At 33.5% G+C, this 15,119-nt stretch overlaps 1 long non-coding RNA gene across 2 annotated transcripts in view; it reads left to right on the top strand.

The window, feature by feature from the left end:
- LOC309628609 overlaps nucleotides 1-15,119 on the top strand; it is a 45,770-nt gene that overhangs the window by 19,117 nt on the left and 11,534 nt on the right. For both annotated transcript variants that reach the window (XR_014244575.1, XR_014244576.1), the window contains exons 2-4: nucleotides 548-627; nucleotides 5,408-5,540; nucleotides 7,416-7,460. This is a non-coding gene — a long non-coding RNA (uncharacterized lncRNA). The remainder of the gene's footprint in view (nucleotides 1-547; nucleotides 628-5,407; nucleotides 5,541-7,415; nucleotides 7,461-15,119) is intronic.

Raw genomic sequence — 15,119 nt, 5'->3', positions numbered from 1 at the left:
AGAATTATTATAATAGTAACAATGTATTTGAAAATATATGCACATAAATATACATATACATACATATATAGGCTTCTGTATAAGTAAAATAAATGACAGCAGGTAGATTAAAAATAAGACAAACTTTGAGTATAAAGACCCTTATAGATTAAAAGTAAAGAGATAGAGAAAGATATGCCATGTTAACACTAATCAAAGGAAGGTGATTTCACTTATATCACATATTTAGAGAAGTCAAAATCACAGAAACAGCAAGGTGTTTGCCAAGGGCTGGAGGGCAGAGGAATGGGGAGTTTAACAAATTCAAAGCTTCAGTTTTACAAGATGAAAAGAGTTATGGAGTTGATGGATGTGATGGTTACACATGACTCTGAATCTATTTATTACCATAAATTTTAAAATGATTGAGATGATACATTTTGTTACATGTATTTTACCACAACAAAATATTGGGAAAGAAGTAAATAAACACTAGATAAATTTCTTTTTGCCATCGTTGCTTATGTTAGAATAAGTTCTAAGTGGATACATTTTCTTCTTCATTTAGATCCATGGAGGACTATAATTGATTAATTAATCTGAGTTATAGTAGGAGTTTTGTCATCAGCAGTTCTCTGAAGACTACAGGTAATGCTCAAAATACCTCATTGAAAATACAGAATATTATTAGAGACTGAAACAATATTAGTAGATATTTCTTAATGTAACTAATCATACTAGAGTTAGAATACATGCATACACAAGCTATAAAATTTGATCTAAGAATATTGATTTCTCTTTATTTTCTCTTTCTTTTCAAAGCCAGTTCTTTCATTTTCTTTGTATTGAGATAAAGAATTCCCAAATTTAGTGTAGTCCCAAATCTAGTATGGCATTTAATGAAAGCATATATAGAAGGAAATTCTCACTTTATTTCAATTCAACTTCTTCGCTAGAAAAGTCAAATCATTTCTTTGTCCAAATGTGTGGAGGGAAGAAGTTAAATCTGAAAAGGGTGACCAAATATTTGCCTTCAAATATTTCTCCAACTTCTCTGCATTTAAATATCTGATTTAAATATCTCAAAAGTGGTATAGAATAGGGGTACATGGTACTAGTTCACAATTAAGAGAGTATTTAAGAGTGTTGTGCATAGTATTTTATATGCCAAGCAATGGGCCACTTGAATATTTAAATGCAATACACTTTCCATTCATACTCAATAGAGCAATCATATCCCCTTTATTCAATTCAACTGCATCAGCAAAAGTTTAATATTATTAGTAGTATTAGAAAAATAATGCTTAATTGCTTCAATAGTGAATGCATGAAAAAGTATAACAAAATCACAAAGATATGATATAGCCACATCTTCAGTGAACATATAATATTCCGGGAGAGGAGAGTTTAATACATAAAAACAGTTGTGGAAAGATTAATATTAAATTCCAAATTATGTGGTCTAAGAATTCTGTTTGATGGGAGGTAAGATTTCATAGTTAAAGGACTTTAGATTTTCTTGGAAAAGAATGATTATAATAGTCTCTTTTTATAAGAACATATGAGAATTGAATGAAGAAGTACTGGGAATAAGGCTTTCAAAGCAGAATGGCACAGCTAATGAGAACTTCAAGACTCTATACCACTACAATGCTGGAGTTGTTGCCAATGAGTCTGATACCCATTATTCTTCCATCAGCTAACAATAAATCATGAATCTTGGCTTTTTCCTTCATTCCCCAAAGCAGAATGATCTATTTTAAAAGGATCTTATTAAAACCAAGAGCTAGCAAAATAGGAGATAAAACATGGTATTAAAAATGTCATTTACAAAGTAGAGTTTTTGGTTTGACTTGACTAGAAAACATAATGAGAAATATAATATTTCTTTTAGATTTTTTCAATAAATAAAGGCAAAAAACCTAATTCATTTTCATCTTTTTTTTTTAAACATCTTTATTGAAGTATAATTGCCTCACAATGGTGTGCTAGTCTCTGCTTTATAACAAAGTCAATCAGCTACACATACACACACGCTCCCACATCTCCTCCCTCCCGCATCTCCCTCCCTCCCACCCTCCGCATCCCATCCCCCCAGGCGGCCACAAAGCACCGAGCTGATCCCCCCGCGCCACGCATTTTCATCTTAATATCTTTAAGTAACACATCATTTAAAAAATGTGTAACTTTTTAGTAAAGACCAACTAAGATAATGTGAATCTTTTAGAAGCAGTGTAATTTTTAAAATTATGATACAGTTTATAGAAAATTATTATTCATTAGTGTGTAGCCTACACTTCTCAAGAACTTGTAAAAGATTAACCCATATTTTATCATTTAACACTGTCTAGGAAACTGTAGGAATTTCTGAAAAGTTTATACTTATATATTCACTTAATCTAATCTATTAAATAAATCTATGCTAAGAAAATAATTAAAACAAATTATATATGTGTTAAATATTTATTTAAGTTTTATGAATATTAATGAACAATAACGTTCATTAATATTCATAAAAAGATAAAGATAATTTATATAATTATCTCTCTAATCAGGGACCTAAGGAGTCTTTCAGCTGTCTATGTGCCAGGCACATAATTGGTTTTGAGGACGAAAAAAATTTAGAAGGGATGGTAAATGCCTTTAGTAAATTTTGAATACAGAGGATCACATTGTCAATATGGTTTAATAGTAAGCTGCTTCTCTGAACCAAAGGCAAACACCTGTTGAAAAATCTAATAGCTTTCTTGTTCAAAATCTATCACAGGATTTTTCCTTCCAGCCAAAATGGTGTTAACAGGTATTTTCCGACCTAAATTAATTTTAAAATCTGAACAAAATATATAAAACCATGGTTTTTGTGGCATTGACCACAAGCAACAGGAGACAGGGATGCCAAAGATACAGGAAACAGATGAAGGAGCCCTATGATTGCCCAGCTTACTCTCTGGAGACAGTTTCCAGGCAATGACAGGGGGAACTCAATTGGAGCCCAGCATTCTCCCTGCATTGAGTTACATCTGGCAAAAGATATGCAAAACCACTACATGGCAAACTACAAAACACTGCTGACAGAAATAAATTTAGAAATATACCTTTGCTATTAGTGAGAAGACTGAATATCAATAGGATAACAATTGATACTATGGGCAAAGAACTTAAATCTGTGAAAAATAAAAAAGAGAAAAACATTTAGAAAGGAAAAGCAAAGATGAAGAGATTATACTGCTTGATGTCTAGACTTCTTATAAAGCCACAATAATCAAGACAGTGTGGGCGTAAAGAAAGACAAAAGAATATTGGCACAGAATAAAGACTCCAGATATAGACCTACATATATCTGTTCAGTTGATTATCAAATAAGATATACAGATAATTCAGTGGAGAATAGATTGCCTTTTAAACAATTGATGCTGGGAAAATTGAATATTTATATGCAAGAAAATAAATTTCAATGCATACTTTACAGCATCTACAAAAATTAATTCAAAGTGTGTTGTAGACTAAATAGAAAATCTAAATCTAGAAAATATGTGGAAGAACATATAGAGAAAATCTTTAAGTTGGCAAATATAAATTAGTAAATTGGTAAGTGGATACATTTTACGTAAAAATTAAAAGCTTCTAGGCTTTGAAAGATAAAAAGTCAAATCACTGAGTGGAGAAAAATAAAGGAAAACCATTTATCTGATAAAAGACTTTTACACTGGTTGTAGGAAGGTAAAATTAAACGACCACTTTGGAAAAAATTGAGCAATTTCTTACCAAATGACAAAGCATTTTCACTGTTAGGTATTTAAGCAAGAATAAAAGTGGATGTCCCACACAGAGATTTGTATACAAATTTTCACATAGCAGATCTACATGTAACACCCCAAAACTCTGAACAGCTCAATGTTTCCTGACTGGTGAATGGATAAACCAGCTGTGTTATAGCCACAGAATGGAATAGTACTCAGCAGTAAGAAACCATAGACTGTTGACACATGCAACAATATGGATGAAATAAAAAATGATTATGCTAAGTGAAAGAAGTCAGACAAAAAAGTGTTCATACTGTATTATTAAATTTTTATAAAGTTCCACAAAATACCAACAAATATATAGTGACAGAAAGCAGATCAGTAGTTCCCAAAAATGGGGTAAGATAGAAGAAAAAGGGAAGATTAGGAAAGAAGTAAAACAAAGAGGCAGAATGAAATTTTTGTGGGAGATAAATAAGTTCATTTTCTTGGTTGAGGTGGTGGTTTCATGAATGTATACATACGTCAAAACAGAAAATTGTCTGTGGGATTTTTCCTGGCAGAAATATATAGCAAACTAAATATAATTCCTTCAGCTTTTCTGTATATTTGAAATTTTTCATAATACATGTTGAGAAAAACTAATGAACAATTCTAGGGAAAAGCACATCTTTTTCAATATGACTATTAATAGAGTTTGGTGAAATTTTCCACTAACTTTTAAACATAATTTTCCAATTTGTACTTTTACCTGTAAAGTTTGAAACAGAAACATAATCTCAGTCTGTATTTTTTTTTCACAGAAAAAGAAGGGAATAGGAATGTTTGAACATTTAGTATTCTTCAATATTGTACATATTTTCATAATTAGCAAGATAAAAATATTGGCCTAGATGATATTTAAATCAATACATCTTCATCTTTATAACAGTTAATTATCTTGCTACAAAGTCTCAAAACAGATGGATATCTAGGAATGTATCCAAAAAGAAATTCAGAATATTTCCTTGCAGGAGATAGGAAGGTCCATGAGAGACTAGCAGTGGAATCTGTCATCTTTGCTAATAAGACTTCCAGCTGGGAATCTGTATCACATTTCTTTAATTAACAGACTTTTTAGAACAGTTTTATGTTTAAAAAAATTGAACTGAAAGTATGGAGAGTGCCCATGTACCCTCTGCCCCACATCTCCTCTCTTCCCCAGCAGACAGTTTCCCTTATCATTAACATCCAGCATTAATATGGTACATTTCAAGGTGGATGAGACAATATTGATACACTATTATGAACTAAAGTCAATAGTTTATGTTAGGGCCCAAGATTTGTGTTGTACATTTTACAGATTTTGACAAATGTGATGACATATATCCACCATCACAGTGTCATACATAAGTTCCACCGTCATAAAAATCCCGTTCCCCACATATTCATCCCTCTTCCCTATCCTTAAAACCTTGGCAATCATTGATCTCTTTTCACTGTCTCCCTAGTTGTGCTTTTTCAGAATGTCTTATAGCTGTAATCCTACCTATGTAGCCTTTTCAGATTGGCTTATTTCACTTAGAAATTTGCATTTGGATTTATCCATGTTTTCTTGGGACTTAATAGCTCATTTCCTTTTATCACTGAATACTATTTTATTGCATAGATGTCACACATATTATTTATCCATTTATCTATTGAAGGACCTCTGGATTCCTTCCAAGTTAAACAATTGTGAATACAGTTGCTATGAAGATATGTGTGAAGGTTTTGTGTGGACATAAATTTTCAACTCATTTGGGTAATTACCAAGAAACATGTTCTCTGGATAATATGGTAAGCATATGCTTGCTTTTGTACGAAAGGCCAAACTGTCTTCCAAAGTGTCTGTACCATTTTGCAATCCCATCAGCAGTGAGTAAGAGTTCCTGTTTCTCCACAACCTCACCAGCATTTGATATTCTTAATGTTTTGGATTTCAGCCTCTCTATGAGATGTGTCGTGGTATCTAATTTTTTGTTCTACATTGCGATTCTCTTGTGACATATAATGTTGAGCATTTTTTATACATTTACTTACCATCTGTATATCTTCTTTGGTGAGATATCTGTTTATTTCTTTTTCCATTTTAATTAGGTTATTTGTTTTCTTACTGTTGAATTTAAGAGTTCTTCACGTATTTTTGATACCAGTTCTTTATCAGATATGTGTTTTGCAAAGATTCACCCCGAGTCTGTGGCTTGTCTCTTCATTCTCCTAACAGTGTCTTTCACAGAGCACAACGCTTTTTTTCATTTTAATGATATCCAACTCATCAATTTTTTCTCTCATGGACTGTGTTCTTGGTCTTGTAACTAAAAATTCATTTCTAAAGCCAATGTCACATATATTTTCTCCTGTTATCTTCTAGAAGTTTTATAGTTTTGCATTCATTTTATATTTAGGGCTATGGTACATTTTGAGTTAATTTTTGTGAGAGGTGTATGATCTGTGTCTATGCGTAAGAGCTGTGTCTAAGTTGTTTGTTTGTTTGTTTTATAAGGATCTCAAGTTGTTCCAGAACCATTTGTTGAAAAGACTATTCTGCATTTAATTGCCTTTGCTCCCTTGTCAAAGATTAGTTTACTCTTATTATGTGGATCTACATCTGGGCTTTCTATTCTTTTCCTTTGACCCATCATCTGTTCTTATGTAAACACCACACTGTCTTTACTATAGCTTTATACTAAGTATGACATCCGGTAGAATTACTCCTCCAATTTTGTACTTCTTCAGTATTGAGGTGGCTATGTGGGATATTTTGTCTTTCCATATAAACTTGAGAATTAGTCTGTGGATATCCAGAAAGTTACCTGCTGATATTTTGTTTGGCATTGTATTAAATATTCAGATCAAGCTGGTAAGAACTGATATCTTAAAAATATTCAGTCTTCCTATCCATGAACATGAAATGTATTGCCTTTACCTTTTATTGGGCTCCTCTTTGATTTCTTTCTTCTGAGTTTTGTACTTTTACTCATATAGATTTTATTCATATTTTGTTAAATTTATTCCTAACTATTTCATTTTTTAGGTGTTAATATAAAGATATTGTGTTTTTAAATTAAAATTCCATTTGTTTGTTGTTGGTATATAGGAAGGCAACTGATTCGTATCTATTAACCTGCTACTTTACTTATTAATTTGGGAGTTTTTTGGGTTGATTCTTTGGAATTTTCTATACAGACAATTATGTCATCTGTGAACAAAGACAATTTTATTCCTTCCTTCTTAATCTGCACACATCTTAATTCAGTTTCTTGTGTTACTGCATTAGCTAGGACTTCCAGGACAACACTGAACAGGAGTGATGAGAGAAGACATCCTTGACTTGCTGCTAATTTAGTGTGAAGCATCTAGTTTTTCACTATTAAGTATGATGGTAACTGCAGGTATTTTATAGACGCTCTTTATCCAGTTGAGGGTGTCTTCCTCCATTCCTAGTTTGCTGAGAGATTTTTATCATGAATGGATATTGGATTTTGTCAAATGCTTATGGTGCAGCAATTGACATTATCATGATTTTCCTTATTTTGCCTGTTGATATGATGAATTATATTACTTGATTTTCAAATGTTGAACTAGGATTACATGACTAGAATAAATCTCACTTGATCATGATGTATATTTTTTATATATTGTAACATTTAATTTGCTAATATTTTGTTGCAGATTTTTTCATTTATGTTCATGAAATATATGGGCCTGAAGATAATGGTGAGTTTTATTTTTCCCTATTGTATAAAATAAGGAGAAGCTAAAATATTCATGTCTATAAGTTGTTATTCAAACTAAAAAGAATTTACACATCCTTCAAAAATTAACAAGTGATTTTTTAGTTAGTATTCTGAGATATATTTTTAAATAATATTTTGAAAACCCCAGATTCATTCAAATGTTCTTAAATCAGAAACAGACATAAACCAAAAGATTTCTTAGAAAGATTAATATGGAAGTAATATACCATGGGGAAAAGAAGGAGAACAGATGGTCAGAAGTTCATTTAGAAAGATGTTCAAAGTTAGGGGTGAGATAATTGAAAACAAACCAAGAGATATGGAAAACAGACTTGAACTTAATATCTGACTTGATATTAGAAAAAGGCAGAAGGCAAGTGGATGGATTCATCAAAGAGATTCGAACTTAGATTACTGAAAGAAAAATTACTATAGATGAAGCAAATTCAGAAGAGAAAGATTTTATTGATGGGAAAATAGCCAATTAAATTTTAAGATTTTACACTGAAGTCAGGGTAATGGAATCTGAGCAGAGTTCTGGTAGTAATTAGTGATATAAAACCAGAGATCTAAAGAAGATAGTTCAATATTTAACTTCCATTGTATTGCACTTCCTACCATAACCACTCCCAATTTCTCCTTCAGTGTGTAAGCTTAACTACTTCTTCTAGATCTCCTTAGTGGATTCTATGATGACCCAAATGTATGTCACTAGTTCAGACTTTTCCTCAAACTTTCAGAAACTAAGTGAATACCAAACATATTAAAATAATTTCCCTCAGTTAACTCAAGGTGTCAGAGTTAGAAATCTTTCCCCAAAATTTTACCCCAAATTTGTTTATGCCAGGAATTCTCAATCTCAGTTTATGGGACCATTAAATTTTCAGTCATTCAAGTGAAAAACTAAGAGAGCACAATTTCTCTCGCTTTCCTCCTTTTTCCCCACTTCCTCCCCCTGCCACCACACACACACACACACACACACACACACACACATCCAACTTGCTGAATTTACATCCTAAGTCACTTTCAATGCAAACCTTCCTCTCATGGTTTCCAATTACTCCCTTCTTTCTGGTTTCTGTAATTCCTTACCCTTGTTTTGGAGACTCCTAACTGACACTAATATTTTTATTCCACAACTGAACCTTCAGCAGAGTTCAGAATAGCTCTTTTCATATACAAATTTAACTCCAGCCATTTGAAATTTTCTTATGGCTCATTTTCTCAAGACATAAAAACCTCTAGGCTGCCCAACCAAATTTTTTTTTATAATTGACCTACCGAAAATAAATAGAGCTTCCTGAATTTATCTCTTTCATGTATATTTCTATCTGTATATACCTCGTAATGGAGTATATGTAAAGTGTTGTGGTACAAATAATAGTCATTTACATTTAGCAATTTTCCTTTTCCATTGCCCATTATTTTAACAATTAAGTATCTTTTTTGAAAGAGACTCTTGGACGACCAACGAAGAAGCATCAGATTTAAACACACACACACACACACACACACACACACACGTGTACATATATAAACAGATTATCAATTATTTTTAGCTATTCTTAATACCCGCTCTTAGGACAAATCTGAAGAGCAAAACATCTTCAATTAAAAGAGTATTTTGACACTATTTGATATAGATTATTAATACTAATTCTTTTTTTAACTTTTTTAACATCTTTATTGGAGTATAATTGCTTTGCAATGGTGTGTTAGTTTCTGTTTTATAACAAAGTGAATCAGCTGTACATATACATATATCCCCATATCTCTTCCCTCTTGCATCTCCCTCCCCCCCTCCTTATCCCAACCCTCTAGGTGGTCACAAAGCACTGAATTGATCTCCCTGTGTTATGCAGCTGCTTCCCACTAGCTATCTATTTTACACTTGGTACTGTATATATTTCCATGCCACGCTCTCACTTCATCCCAGTTTACCGTTTCCCCTCCCTGTGTCCTCAAGTCCGTTCTCAACGTCTGCGTCTTTATTCCTGTCCTGCCACTAGGTTCTTCAGAACCACTTTTTTGTTTAGATACCATATATATGTAATAGCATACGGAATTTGTTTTTCTCTTTCTGACTTACTTAACTCTGTATGACAGTATCTAGTTCCAACCACCTCACTACAAATAACTCAACTTCGTTTCTGTTTATGGCTGAGTAATATTCCATTGTATATATGTGCCACATCTTCTTTATCCTTTCATCTGTTGATGGACACTTAGATTGCTTCCATGTCCTGGCTATTGTAAATAGAGCTGCAGTGAACATTGTGGTACATGACTCTTTTTGAATTATGGTTTTCTCAGGGTATATGCCCAGTAGTGGGATTGCTGGGTCATATGGTAGTTCTACTTTTAGTTTTTTAAGGAACCTCCATATTGTTCTCCATAGTGGCTATATCAATTTACATTCCCACCAACAGGGCAAGAGGGTTCCCTTTTCTCCACACCCTCTCCAGCATTTACTTTTTTAGATTTTTTGATGATGGCCATTCTGATGAGTGTGAGGTGATACCTCATTGTAGTTTTGATTTGCATTTCTCTAATGATTAGTGATGTTGAGCATCCTTTCATGTGTTTGTTGGCAATCTGTATATGTTCTTTGGAAAAATGTCTATTTAGGTCTTCTGCCCATTTTTGGATTGGGTTGTTTGTTTTATTGATATTGAGCAGCATGAGCTGCTTGTATATTTTGGAGATTAAGTTTTGTCAGTTGCTTCATCTGCAAGTATTTTCTCCCATTCTGAGAGAAATGTTTCCATGCAAATTTTTTGTTCTAGTTCTGTGAAAAATGCCATTGGTAGTTTGACAGCGATTGCATTGAACCTGTAGATTGCTTTGGGTAGTACAGTCATTTCCACAATGTTGATTCTTCTAATCCAAGAACATGATATATCTCTCCATCTGTTTGTATCATCTTTAATTTCTTTCTTCAGTGTCTTATAGTTTTCTGCATACGGGTCTTTTGTCTCCTTAGGTAGGTTTATTCCTAGGTATTTTTTTCTTTTTGTTGCATTGGTAAATGGGAGTGTTACCTTAATTTCTCTTTCAGATTATTCATCGTTAGTGTATAGGAATGTGAGAGATTTCTGTGCAATAATTTTGTATCCTGCTACTTTACCAAATTCATTGATTAGCTCTAGTAGTTTTCTGGTAACCTCTTTAGGATTCTCTATGTATAGTATCATGTCATCTGCAGACAGTGATGGCTTTACTTCTTTTCTGATTTAGATTCCTTTTATTTCTTTTTCTTCTCTGATTGCTGTGGCTAAAACTTCCAATACTATGTTGAATAATAGTGGTCAGAGTGGCCAACCTTGTCTTGTTCCTGATATTAGTGGAAATGGTTTCAGTTTTTCACCATTGAGAACGAGGTTGGCTGTGGGTTTGTTATATATGGCCTTTATTATGATGAGGTAAGTTCCCTCTATGCCTACTTTCCAGAGGGTTTTTATCACAAATGGGTGTCAAAAGCTTTTTCTGCATCTATTGAGATGATCATATGGTTTTTCTCCTTCAGTTTGTTAATATGTTTTATCACATTGATTGATTTGCATATATTGAAGAATGCTTGCATTCCTGGGATAAACCCCACTTGATCATGGTGTATGAGCCTTTTAATGTGCTGTTGGATTCTGTTTGCTAGTATTTTGTTAAGGATTTTTGCATCTATGTTCATCAGTGATACTGGCCTGTAGTTTTCTTTCTTTGTGACATCTTTTTCTGGTTTTGGTATCAGGGTGATGGTGGCCTCATTGAGTGAGTTTGGGAGTGTTCCTCCCTCTGTTATATTTTGGAAGAGTTTGAGAAGATAGGTGTTAGCTCTTCTCTAAATGTTTGATATAATTCACCTGTGAGGCCATCTTGTCCTGAGCTTTTGTTTGTTGGAAGATTTTTAATCACAGTCTCAATTTCAGTGCTGTGATGGGTCTGTTTATATTTTCTATTTCTTCCTGGTTCAGTCTCGGAAGATTCTGCTTTTCTAAGAATTTGTCCATTTCTTCCAGGTTGTCCATTTTATTGGCATACTGTTGCTTGTAGTAACCTCTCATGATCCTTTGTTTTTCTGCAGTGTCAGTTGTTACTCCTCCTTTTTCATTTCTAATTCTGTTGATTTTAGTTTTCTCCCTTTTTTTCTTGATGAGTCTGGCTAATGATTTATCAAGTTTGTTTATTTTCTCAAAGAACCAGCTTTTAGTTTTATTGATCTTTGCTATTGTTTCCTTCATTTCTTTTTCATTTATTTCTGATCTGATCTTTATGATTTCTTTCCTTCTGCTAACTTTGTGGGGTTTTTGCCTCTCTCTCTAATTAGTGTAAGTTTAGGTTGTTTATTTGAGATGTTTCTTGTTCCTTGAGGTAGGATTGTATTGCTATAAACTTCCCTCTTAGAACAGCTTTTGCTGCATCTCATAGGCTTTGTGTTGTCATGTTTTCATTGTTATTTGTTTCTAGGTATTTTTTTGATTTCTTCAGTGATCTCTTGGTTATTTAGTAGTGTATTGTTTAGCCTCCATGTATTTGTATTTTATACAGATTTTTTTCCTACAACTGATATCTAGTCTCTTAGCGCTATGATTGGAAAAGATACTTGATACGATTTCAATTTTCTTAAATTTACCAAGGCTTAATGTGTGACCTAAGATATGATCTATCCTGCAGAATATTCCATGAGCACTTGAGAAGAAAGTGTATTCTGTTGTTTTTGGACAGACTGTCCTATAAATATCAATTAAGTCCATCTTGTTTAATGTATCATTTAAAGCTTGTGTTTCCTTATTTATTTTCATTTTGGATTACCTGTCCATTGGTGAAAGTGGGGTGTTAAAGTCCCCTACTATGATTGTGTTACTGTCAATTTCCCCTTTTATGGCTGTTAGCCTTTGCCTTATGTACTGAGGTGCTCTTATGTTGCCTGCATAATTGTTATATCTTCTCCTTGGATTGATCCCTTGATCATTATGTAGTGTCCTTCTTTGTCTCTTGTAATAGTCTTTATTTTAAAGTCTCTTTTGTCTGATATGACAATTACTACTCCAGCTTTCTTTTGATTTCCATTTGCATGGGATATCTTTTTCCATCCTCTCACTTTCAGTCTGTATGTGTCCCTAGGACTGAAATGGGTCTCTTGTAGACAGCATATATAGGGGTCTTGTTGTTGTATCCATTCAGCCAGTCTGTATCTTTTGGTTGGAGCATTTAATCCATTTACATATAAGGTACTTATTGATATGTATTTTCCTATTACCATTTTCTAAATTGTTTTGGGTTTGTTATTGTAAGTCTTTTCCTTCTCTTGTTTTTCCTGCCTAGAGAAGTTCCTTTAGCATTTTTTGTAAAGCTGGTTTGTTGGTGCTGAATTCTCTTAGCTTTTGCTTGTCTGTAAAGGTTTTAATTTCTCTGTCGATTCTGAATGAGATCCTTGCTGGGTAGAAAAATCTTGGTGGTAGATTTTCCCCTTTCATCACTTTAAATATGTCCTGCTACTCGCTTCTGCCTTGCAGAGTTTCTGCTGAAAGATCAGCTGTTAACCTATAGGGATTCCCTTGTATGTTATTTGTTATTTTCCCCTTGCTGCTTTTAATATTTTTTCTTTGTATTTAATTTTTGACAGTTTGATTAATATGTGTCTTGGCATGTTTCTCCTTGGATTTGACCTGTATGGCATTCTTTGCATTTCCTGGACTTGATTGACAATTTCCTTTCCCATATTAGGGAAGTTTTCAACTATAATCTCTTCAAATATTTTCTGAGTCCCTTTCTTTTTCTCTTCTTCTTCTGGGACCCCTATAATTCGAAAGTTAGTGCATTTAATGTTGTCACAGAGGTCTCTGAGACTGTCCTCGATACTTTTCATTCTTTTTTCTTTATTCTGCTCTGTGGTAGTTATTTCCATTATTTTTTTCTTCCAGGTCACTTATCTGTTCTTCTGCCTCAGTTATTCTGCTATTGACTCCTTCTAGAGAATGTTTAATTTCCCTTATTGTGCTGTTCATCATTGTTTGTTTGCTCCTTTGTTCTTCTAGGTCCTTGTTAAACGTTTCTTGTATTTTCTCCATTCTACTTCCAAGATTTTGGATCATCTTTACTATCGTTACTCTGAATTCTTTTTCAGGTAGACTGCCTTTTTCCTCTTCATTTGTTTGGTCTGGTTTTTACCTTACTCCTTCATCTGCTGTGTGTTTCTCTTCTTATTTTGTTTAACTTACTGTGTTTGGGGTCTCCTTTTCACAGGCTCCAGGTTCGTAGTTCCCGTTGTTTTTGGTGTCTGCTCCCAGTGGCTAAGGTTGGTTCAGTGGGTTGTGTAGGCTTCCTGGTGGAGGGGACTGGTGCCTGTGTTCTGGTGGATAAGGCTGGATCTTGTCTTTCTGGTGGGCAGGACCATGTCTGGTGGTGTGTTTGGGGGTGTCTGTGACCTTATTATGATTTTAGGCAGCCTCTCTGCTAATGGGTGGGCTTGTGTTCCTGTCTTACTAGTTGTTTGGCATAGGGTGTCCAATACTGTAGCTTGCTGGTCGATGAGTGGAGTTGGGTCTTAGCATTGAGATGGAGATCTCTGGGAGAGCTTTTGCTGTTTGATATGTGGAGCCAGGATGTCTCTGGTGGACCAATGTGCTAAACTCGGCTCTCCCACGTCAGAGGCACAGGCCTGACACCTGGACAGAGCACAAAGACTCTGTCAGCCACACGTCTTTTGGGAGGTCTGAGGTCTTCTGCCAGCATTCAGTAGATGTTCTGTATGAGTTGTTCCACATGTAGATGTATTTCTGATGTATTTGTTGGGAGGAAGGTGATCTCCACGTCTTACTCCTCTGTCATCTTGAAGGTCTCCTGTTACTAATTCTTTTAAATGTAACTGAAATGTTTTATTAGAAAATAAAAATTCTTAGGATAGAATAAATAAACCCCAAGGATAAAACATTTATGTAATTTTTTAAAACTTAGATGTTATTCAAGAAAACAGTGAAAATTTATTTTAACAATTAGTACTATGAAGTAGTCTAATTAGTGTCACTCCTAATATTATTTCATCTTTTAAAATATTTAATAATTTACAATTTCTGTCAACAGAAAGTAAAATAATAGAGCTGTCAGGATTCATTTCATTAAGAAATTCATTTCCAATAAAATTTTACTTTTTATCTTTATTTTTATTATTATTTTTTAATATTTTATTTTATATTTTTTATACAGCAGGTTCGTATTAGTTATCCACTTTATACATATTAGTGTGTATATGTCAATTCCAATCTCCCAATTCATCCCACCACCACCACTCCTGCCCCGCTCTCCTGCCTTGGTGTCCATACGTTTGTTCTCTACCTCTGCACCTCTATTTCTGCCTTGCAAACCAGTTCATCTGTACCATGTTTCTAGATTTAATAATTATTTATCAAACATTTTAAATCATTTATTTTGATTAATTTTGTAATCATTATAATATAATATTATCTAAATCTGGAAAAGAAATGTAGTGCCTCATAGGTTCTTTTCACAGGAAACAAACTTATTTTAAAATTGCAATATAAATACACATTAATGTATGTACATTAATTTACATACATATAAGTTCTATATAAGAATTTATGTAAGATCAGTTAAAGACATTAGATAGTTAGGATTAAGATTA

Source organism: Balaenoptera borealis (genome assembly GCF_965194805.1).
Source record: "Balaenoptera borealis genome assembly, chromosome: 4".
Taxonomy (NCBI): Eukaryota; Metazoa; Chordata; class Mammalia; order Artiodactyla; family Balaenopteridae; genus Balaenoptera; species Balaenoptera borealis.
This window is presented reverse-complemented; position numbering and strand designations above follow the sequence as displayed.